At 36.6% G+C, this 8,848-nt stretch overlaps 1 protein-coding gene across 2 annotated transcripts in view; it reads left to right on the top strand.

Annotated features, from left to right (window-relative positions):
• ADNP (activity dependent neuroprotector homeobox) overlaps nt 1–8,848 on the top strand; it is a 30,289-nt gene that overhangs the window by 1,908 nt on the left and 19,533 nt on the right. Inside the window, exon 1 of one of the 2 annotated variants that reach the window (XM_082669801.1) lies at nt 198–312. The exons of the other annotated variant lie outside the window; for it this stretch is intronic. The gene's annotated coding sequence lies outside the window, so the exon portion shown is untranslated. Of the gene's footprint in view, nt 1–197; nt 313–8,848 lie in introns of those variants that run through there. 2 annotated transcript variants of the gene reach the window in all.

Genomic DNA, 8,848 nt, shown 5'->3' with positions numbered 1-8,848 from the left:
TTTGGACTTGCGGTTGCTGTTCATTATCTCAGTAGCCAACCGCCTTTGCAAAAGTGTTGACACCAGTCTTCTGTGAGCACCCACTTTCATAGGGTGTGTTGATTTCTATAGATTTTACTCCTCTTGTTATTTCCATAGGTGTGAGATGCACAATGCGAAACCTAGGCCCCAGCTTTTGCACCATGATGCACAGGGTTGTACTTTTTGTACTGAACTGATAGGTGGCCTAGTGGTTATGCCCTGTACTACCATTTTGAGGATCTGGACTCCGTTCCTGCCTTGCTCTTTGGACCACATTGTCAATTCACACCGGTGGGTATATTCATTTTGGAGGGTGGGAACTGCAGCAACAGGGAAGCCAGAGACTTCTTCCTCCTTGGTCACCACCAAAGCCAGCACTTCCAAAATTTCAGCCTAGCCACATTCCTCAAGGAACGGGTTAGAGCTGGTTGCAGATGTGGGTTCTGAACAGAGAAATGACTTGTGCCTTGTTTAAGAGAAAATTTTGAAGTTGCTAATATTGTTTTAATCGTTTGCATTCTGCACTCTTGTGTATAAAATATGTTAAGTATTCAATTACTGCTGTTTTGATGACCCAATCTCAAGAGTTGCTAAGCATTTAGAAACCTTAAAGATTCTCTGATCAGAACAGGCCTTTCCATGAACAGGTACTTGCTACCAAAGATGGATAGTGGTTGTTGATACTTAAGGGTACTTTTAAGACTTTGTTGCAGGTATTTTATAAAGATACACCAAGATAAATTTATGGGAAAATGAACTGGTGTATTCTTTGATACATAACCAGTTGGTCCTTAGGGGAGAATTTGCATTGGACATTTGCTACCAAGTAACATTTTGGTGAGTGAAAAGGAGGCAGCTTGGTTCAGGTATTCCACTAGAGACTTAACTAATTGCTTTTACAATTTGTTTAGTAATCAGAAGAATCAGATATATAATTTAAAGGGTATTGTAATCTTTAAATGCTTTTTAGTATTAAGTAGATATAATTTTGACTTGAATTTGTGTTTGATATAGAATTATACGACTTTTTAAATGAGTAATATGAATAGCATTTCTTTGAGGGTGTGTTGGAGGTGAAGTTTGTGAAGGTGCTTTCGTTTGATTTAGCAAATTATACGTAAGATATAATGTTAACCGATGTCCTTAGTGGTAATAGCCATTTTCCCCCTACGGGAAAACTTACTGTGAGCTCTTAAAAAGCATATATTCTGCACTTTCAAATGTTCCCTGATTTTGGCATTCCCTCTCCCTCCCACCAAAAAAAAAGAAAAGAAAAAAGGTCGAACAATTGGACTTGAAGGCTGGAATTTAGGTAAACTGTGAGGGTTCATTAAAAAGCCTCAATTAACTAGAGGGTGGGGAATGGGTATTCTATTTAATTGAACTTTAAGTAGAAGTTCCTTCTTTGTCTTGGCCCTTGTTGAAAATTTCCTAACACTGCCTTATTAGAGGCTGCTATACTTCGAACTAACTAAATCTTTGCTTTTTGGCTCTTATAGTCTCTGTGTAGGAAATAGAGGAGATTGGGCTATGAATCTCTAAAGACCCTTGTTCCTGTTTATTCTGAAAGTCATTGATTTTAAACATATCCACTGTGAATTTGTTTTGCTTAAATTTCTCTTTTTTTCCTTAAACCAGAGTGCAGGAAAAGTTCTAATACTATTTATATTAAAAATAAAACGCCACCATGTTGAACAGACTAAGTGTCAAGTAAGTTCTTGATTATTGTTATTTTGATGACCCAGTCTCAAGAGTTGCTAAGCTTCTAAAAACCTTGAACATTCTCTGATCAGAACAAACCTTTCCATGAACATGTACTTGCTCCCAAATAATCAGTAGGCTTTTATCAAGTAAAAATGAATTTTTATTTTTATTATTAACATACATGCCTACATTTATTATTTATATTTGATTGCTGAAAGCATAATTATATTAGGTACATTATATATTAAAGTAACTGCTTATAAATTTTGGAAAATGTTAAAAATAATTTTTAGAATTGTGAAATGTTAAATATTTAGCAATCTGGTGGTTAATATATTTAAGGTGATGTACACGTTTTGTGACTTCACATTTAATTGTGAAAATTTCAGTTTAACAAGGAACATAGAGCTATTTTGTTATAAAGGAGCAATTAGGGATCCCTACCTTAGAGGAAAAAAAGAAAAACTTCAGAATTTAAGTAGTATTTTTTCTTTTGAGAACCATGCATAAATAACAAATTGCATAAGTTGTAGTAGACCTTGATTTTGTTAATGGCTGGGTGGGTGTATACATAAAATACAGTTCACTTTTTTAGTGTTGAAATGACATTAAATACAAATAAAAGGTGCAAATATTGGCGATAATGTTTGGAAACAATACATTTGTGCAGAGAAAAAATCAAATGTCGGAGTTTTTTTACTCTGTTTAAATCTTAGATAAACTTTTTAAAAATGATGTGAAACTACAAAAGTTTTTTTGAAATTCTTATTAGAACCTAATTTGTAGTTTACATCAAGGTGCCCAGTACTGTTGTGTAATGAGCTACTTGTTCAACCTAGACTTCCAAAGGACTTTCACTTTTAAAGAATGTCATAAAGTCTGTTATGTCTTCCAGAAGGTAAAATATTTTCCACAAGAGTGTAACTTTCGTCTACTTGCCTAAGAGGCATGAACATTAAGAAAAATGTTGCTCACCTATGTAAATAATTTTAGTTAGATTCACAGAGCTTGATGTGTTATTAGCATCACATGAACTTACAAAATTTTTTCCTCCCCTAGTTTTGTGAGAACTTGTGGTATTAAGTCTGGAGCAAATGCCATGTTTGGCTGATGTGCATATACATTTTATGTTGTTAGTTTGGAAACTTGGCATTTGAAACTGGTATGAACCAAAGCCCCACACTAATTAACTGAATTGGTATCTTGAATGTAGAGGCTGTTTCTTGTTTACATGTTGGCACTTTCCACCTTGATCGTTGAGACACTTTATAAGAACAGCCACCCATGTTTTGCCCAGCATGAGTGGCCACAGTTCCATGTGACTGCATTTTTGTTGTTGTTTGTTTGTTTGCCTGATCTTGTCCATTAGAAAGTGAGGAGAAGGATGATTGTGCTCCCTCAGCCTCTTACGGTCTTAGTACCCCTTATACCTTTGTTTTGGTCATGACCTACCTTTGATGTCTGCCAGTTTCGAGGTCGGCTTAAATGAGAATCCACATTCTGCCTCCCTGGAAAGAGAAGGCTCTCTACATATTAATAGGCCTCTTAGATTGGGATATATATATATCAACTTGATTATATGGGGATATGCGTGTATATATAGGAAGTCAAGGATAAAATGTGAGCCAACTATGTAAAGTGAGTTTTGATTTAGGGGTGCACATTTTTGTTCTAATACGTGTAAAATGCAAAATTCTTTTCACTGTTTCCGTGCTTGGTTCTCTCATCTCCATGTATGTGTTCCTGTCCTTTGCCTTTGGGACTTCTTTGAGATGCACTCACAGTCCTCTTTGGTTTTATTGATCCCTAGCTTAGTTCCAGGACAGCAGCGAGAGAAATCCTGATATCTCAAGAATTTTAGCAGTGTTCCAGAAATAAAGGTTTGGAAATTAAGAGAAGAGCATAAAAGACTTTGAATAGAATTACCAAGGGAAGGCTGCCCTGAACATATGCCACAGTTTAAGATTGAGTTATCATTCAAAAACATGCACGTGATCTGTAAGAGACTCCTGCATTGACCATCTCTTAGAATTAAAAATAAATCCCTCCACATCCTAATTTCTTTTCCAGTAAGGGTATATAGATTTGTACTTGAGTCACTTAGCTTTGGGTTGTTTGTGTTTGTTACTTCTCATATGACTTGGTTGATGTCTTTAATAAGGATGAACTATAAGTGTACAGGCCCCCTTGCTGGCCTTTATGGTATTATAATATTAATAATACTGGTGTCATTTTTCTAAGCACTTCATAAACCATTCTCAGTTCTCTCAGGACTGATTTCACAAGTAGGGAAATCAAGGCACTACCGTGTGCAGTGATGAAGTGAGCCATGGAATATGTCTGGGCTGGTTCCCAGGTCTGTGTTTGGAACACAGGCTTTTATAGGGCCCCTGTGAGCTGTTTGGCTAATGAAGACCCACATGAGTGCTTCATGACTTCTTAGTGATGTTTTGTGCTTGGATGTTAGCTAACAGCCAAGGATCCCAAGTGGGCTCCGCAGTTAAAGCAGTTAGCTTCACTAGCTTCTTTACCAGTGAATTGTGCTGGTGGTAGTTAGTTGAAGTAGCAACTGTATAAGGTTTGAAGTTGCCTGTATAAGGATCTAAAAAGAAAGTTTGTTTATGGTCCATTGCTTTTCCCAGTGTTTTGGTTTAGGGCAGTCTTGTTCCTTCTCTCCTCTGAGCAGTTATTTTTGCTTAGACAGATAATTGCTGGCTTTTGCCCTCTGCCTTTTCTTTTTCTGAACCCTCTGTGCTCCATTTAAGAGCTTGTGCAACCTGTGCTTCTCTTGAAAATCTGTAAGGCTTTCCTTTTCTGATGGGAGCTGGCAACAATTGAGGACCTATATGAGTGGTCTCTTGAAACTTGATATATCTGAAGAAACTTCTATCTAGTGGAAATGTGGTGGAATTTATTAAATGTACGTTTAAGTCAACAATTAGAATTCTTGCTCTTGTGAAAGATATGAACTGAGACTGGGTGTGTCCTAATGCAGGGAGTGCTTAGAATCCTGGTTTGAGATCAGAAAAATATAAATAAAACTTCTGTGGAAAGTAAGGATTGAGCCATCAAGTGGCAAAACCTGCTCTAAGAATAATGCTTTCGCTTAAGCCTTGACTCTAGGAGATAGCTTAGAAAAACGTGAGAAGGTGATTCAAATAAATTACATATTTTGTTGCTCAAGAATGGTGAGAAAAATATATTTCCCATTACTATGGGAAAATTATTTTGAGTAGTTTTGAGACAGCATGGAACACTTATTAAGGGATTGAAAATAACCTACTTTTTGTCTTAGGCCATTTAGATGAAGACCAGTAGCATGCTTCTGGAATGGTTATAAATGGACATATCTGGATGTTCTCTTAGGCCTGCTCGTTAATTGATTTCCCTTTTTCACACTTCTCTTAAGCCAGGTTGTTCACCTGTATTGACAGCAAGCAGCACTAAGCCTATGGAGTTCTTATGTAGGCAGCATGGTGTTGGAATCACTCCCACAGTATGTCTTGCTGGAATGCCTATTTAAAATGGAGTAAATTGGGAAATGCTTCCCATCTCACAGTCTCCCTGAAGCTAGATTGGGATGTTAGAGATGCTCTCAATCCTTTTTGTCCTTTTTTAAGTAGTGAGGTATCTTTCCCCCTTTCAAATAAAATTTTATGTGAACTCTAGTATATAAAACTGATTAAAGGGGCAGCTCTCACATTGTCCCTTAAATGTCAACTTCCCCTCCATCTGTATATATCTCTTACAGTCTCTCAGCACACTCTGAGAAGTACACCCTGAAAACCGTTGGTTCCATTAGTGTTCTAGAAGTTCTGGTGGTCACAGCTAGGGTTCTTGTCTGAAATCTAAATACTCAAAAGCAACAGGATAAGCAGCAGCCATAATAACAGTTCCTAGTTGTAGGCACTAGTTTTTTAGTCTGAAAGCCTTAAAAGAGGAGTAACCCAAATTTTATATTATATAAATATATATATATATTTAATGAGCAGACTCTAGGTCACATCTTTATATTTCTAAGTCACCTAGGTTTATTTTGGGTACTTGCGAATGTTCTATTGCATAACCGTTATAAGTGCCACAGAGCTTGTAAAGTTAGTATGCTAACTCTAACATGAATGGCTCACACGAATATATAAAAAACACTCTTACGTGTAAGTATAAATGCACATTGTCATGTGTACAGGAACAGATGTGTGGCAACCATATCTGATTCTCAGGAATAATGATAGTCTGTGCTTTTTAAGAGATTATATCCTGGTATGAACTCATAGATTTCAGAGTGATTGCTCCAGTATCTGACCTGGTTTAAGGTAATAATAATAATAACTGCTTTAAGTATTAATTGGCATCATCTTATTTAATCCTTCTGACATTTGAACAGTAGAATGGTGTTATACTGGTTATACCATAGGAAACAGACCTCCAGAAGTAAAGTAAGATTTTTAGAGTCACAAAGCTAGTAAGTGGCAGAGCAAGGATTTAAACACAGATCTGTCCAGCTCTAGAGCTGTATTCTTTCTTACTACATTGTACCATCTTTTCTAGCAGGGGAAAGCTTTACTGTACTATGTCACCCTACTTATTATAGAAGTTTAAAGTTATGAGGGAAAAAATCTTTACACGTGGCTGAGAGGTAACCTAAATATTTGTTCATGAAACCAGTGTAGTCCTACTGGAAAACACAAATTTTGATGTTGGCTATAGGCTTTATACTTAAACTTTTTCTCCCCGTCCTTGTGCTGTCATTTCAGTATCTTGTTACCTTATACCTAAAGTTCTGGCTATTTTGCAGATGTTTCAGATTGAGTAGGTAGGTCTGGAATGGGTGTGAGCTCCCTCAGGTGATAGTCACAATGGCTAGGTCTGGTATCCACTCTTCTACTTAATCTACTTACTCCAGACCTTTTTTAATGGGACCTGCCAAACACAACCAGATTAATTCTCTCAAAGCGCCATTAAAATTGTATCACTTCTCTACTCCAGTAACTGCAGCATCTCCTCAGTGCCTGCTAGACATGGCAGCAGGCTCTAGCTTCACACTCAAGGCCTCCATTCTATCCCCATCCTGCCTTTCCAGCCTTGTCATTTATTACTACTCAGAAGCTTGACACAGCAGCCATTCTGACTCTCTGCAGTAGTTCCTAAAACTCCTTGCTTTTCCACCTCTGGAAGTGTGCCAGTGAGACTTTTTTTTTTGCAGTGAGTGCAGATTCTCCAACCTAACATAGTGGCCGCAGCTCAACAGCTACTTCCGCCCTCTCCTGACTGCCCCTGCTGAGAATGAACTGTCCCTCTTACAAAGCCTCAGAGCATCTAGTTTGTGACACATCTGACATATTGCATCTTTTCCTGTATATATTTATGGGGTGTCATCTCTATAAGACCTTTGTAGGCAGGGACTGTTCATTCATTCTACACTTACTGAGTGCCTGCTATGTGCCAGCCAATGAAGAACGTGTTAGAGAATATACCAGGGGAAAAAAACCAGTCAGGGTCCTTGTAATGGACATTCTTTGCCTTGAATAGTGAGATGGCATCCTTGTCCTCCTGCATATTTTAAGAGTTCTATTTAGCCTATCAGTTGAGATAAGGACAATCTGCGCCGAAAAATGATTCATAGTGATTCTAATTTAAAGACATAAATATCTCTTTACCAGTTGTATGAATTATACTTTCAGGTCATATTTTACTAAATCTCTTGAGATCACCTGTGATGAGCATTTAAAATAAATTAAAACTTTTAAGTCACAGAGTCATTGTAATTTTGGTGATTGATAACGTGGTGAACCAGGCTTTTTATTTCCCATTAGATTCTTGGTTTGTTATTAATGAGCCACACCAATATGAAAGAAAATAAAACTTGCGTAAAGGACTAAAATTAAATTTTTCCTCTTTCTGTTACCTTTGAAAAGGCTTCCTGTTTTATTTTTCCTGGGACCTCTCCCCTTTTACAGTTCTATCCTGTAACTGTTTGAAAGAAACTTAAGGTGATTTGAAAATTTAATACATGGAAATTCTGTGAAAATCATTTCTGTACTGCTGCTTCATGCTCTAGAATCATTTCAGTTTTGCAAAATTAAAAATAATTGAATTCATTAAAGTAACTCTAGCTGGATTAAACTATTAATTAAGGCAGAGTGAATTTGGGCCTTTGACGTTGACAAAAGTGATATATTCCTCTGTTTCTGGCCTCTTGGAGTGGAGCAGATTTGCCAGGAAGGTGAATTCTCTACTAAGATTTTTTTTTTTTTTTTTTAAGTGCTTAACAGTTTGGGGGCTGTTGATATATTACCATAGAGTCACTCGTTTAAAATTGTCCAAAATGGTCTGGAAATTTGTAAAGGCCTTCAAAGTTGTTCTGTTACATCCAGGACTTGCTCTAGAGGATCCATCCTGTTCAAAGGAATCTTAAACAGTCTTAACAGATGCTTAATATTCATAGTTTTGGCAAAGAGACCCATCAGTGATAAATGTCTCTGATTTTGAACCCAGATTGCCCTGCTGATAAAATTACAAGCAGCCTTATCTGGTTCCATATTCACTACTCTTGTCTTATGTTTTCTAGTAGCCACTTTTTTTTCTAACTTTATTTTTAATTGTGGTAAAATATACATAACATAAAATTAATTTATCATGTTAACCAACCACTTTTAAGTATACAGTTCTGTGACATTAAGTATATTCACATTGTTGTGCAGCAGTTACCACTATCCATCTCCAGAACTTTCTTCATCTTGCAGAACAGAAACACTCTCCCCATTAAACAGTAAATCCCCATTCTCTCCTCCCCACCAGCCCTTGGCAACCACCCTTCTACTTTCTGTCTCTATGAATTTCACTACTTTCAGTATCTCGTATGAGTGTAATCATGTAATATTTGTCTTTTTGTGACTGGTTTATTTTGCTTAGCATAATATCTTTGAGGTTTATCCATGTTTTCAGTAGCTACGTTTTTAAAAATAAAATTAATTTTAATTTTTAATCCAATATATCCAAAGTATTGTCATTTTAACATGTAGTCTATTTTTGGAAGGGTATTTATGAGATATTTTGCATTTTTATCATACTAAGTCTTGGAAATCCCAAGTATATTTTATGCTTAAAAGCATATCTCAGATGG

The sequence above is a fragment of the Grampus griseus genome (genome assembly GCF_964374135.1).
Source record: "Grampus griseus genome assembly, chromosome: 14".
Taxonomy (NCBI): Eukaryota; Metazoa; Chordata; class Mammalia; order Artiodactyla; family Delphinidae; genus Grampus; species Grampus griseus.
The sequence above is the reverse complement of the archived record's forward strand: the minus strand, read 5'-3'. Positions and strand labels throughout refer to the sequence as shown.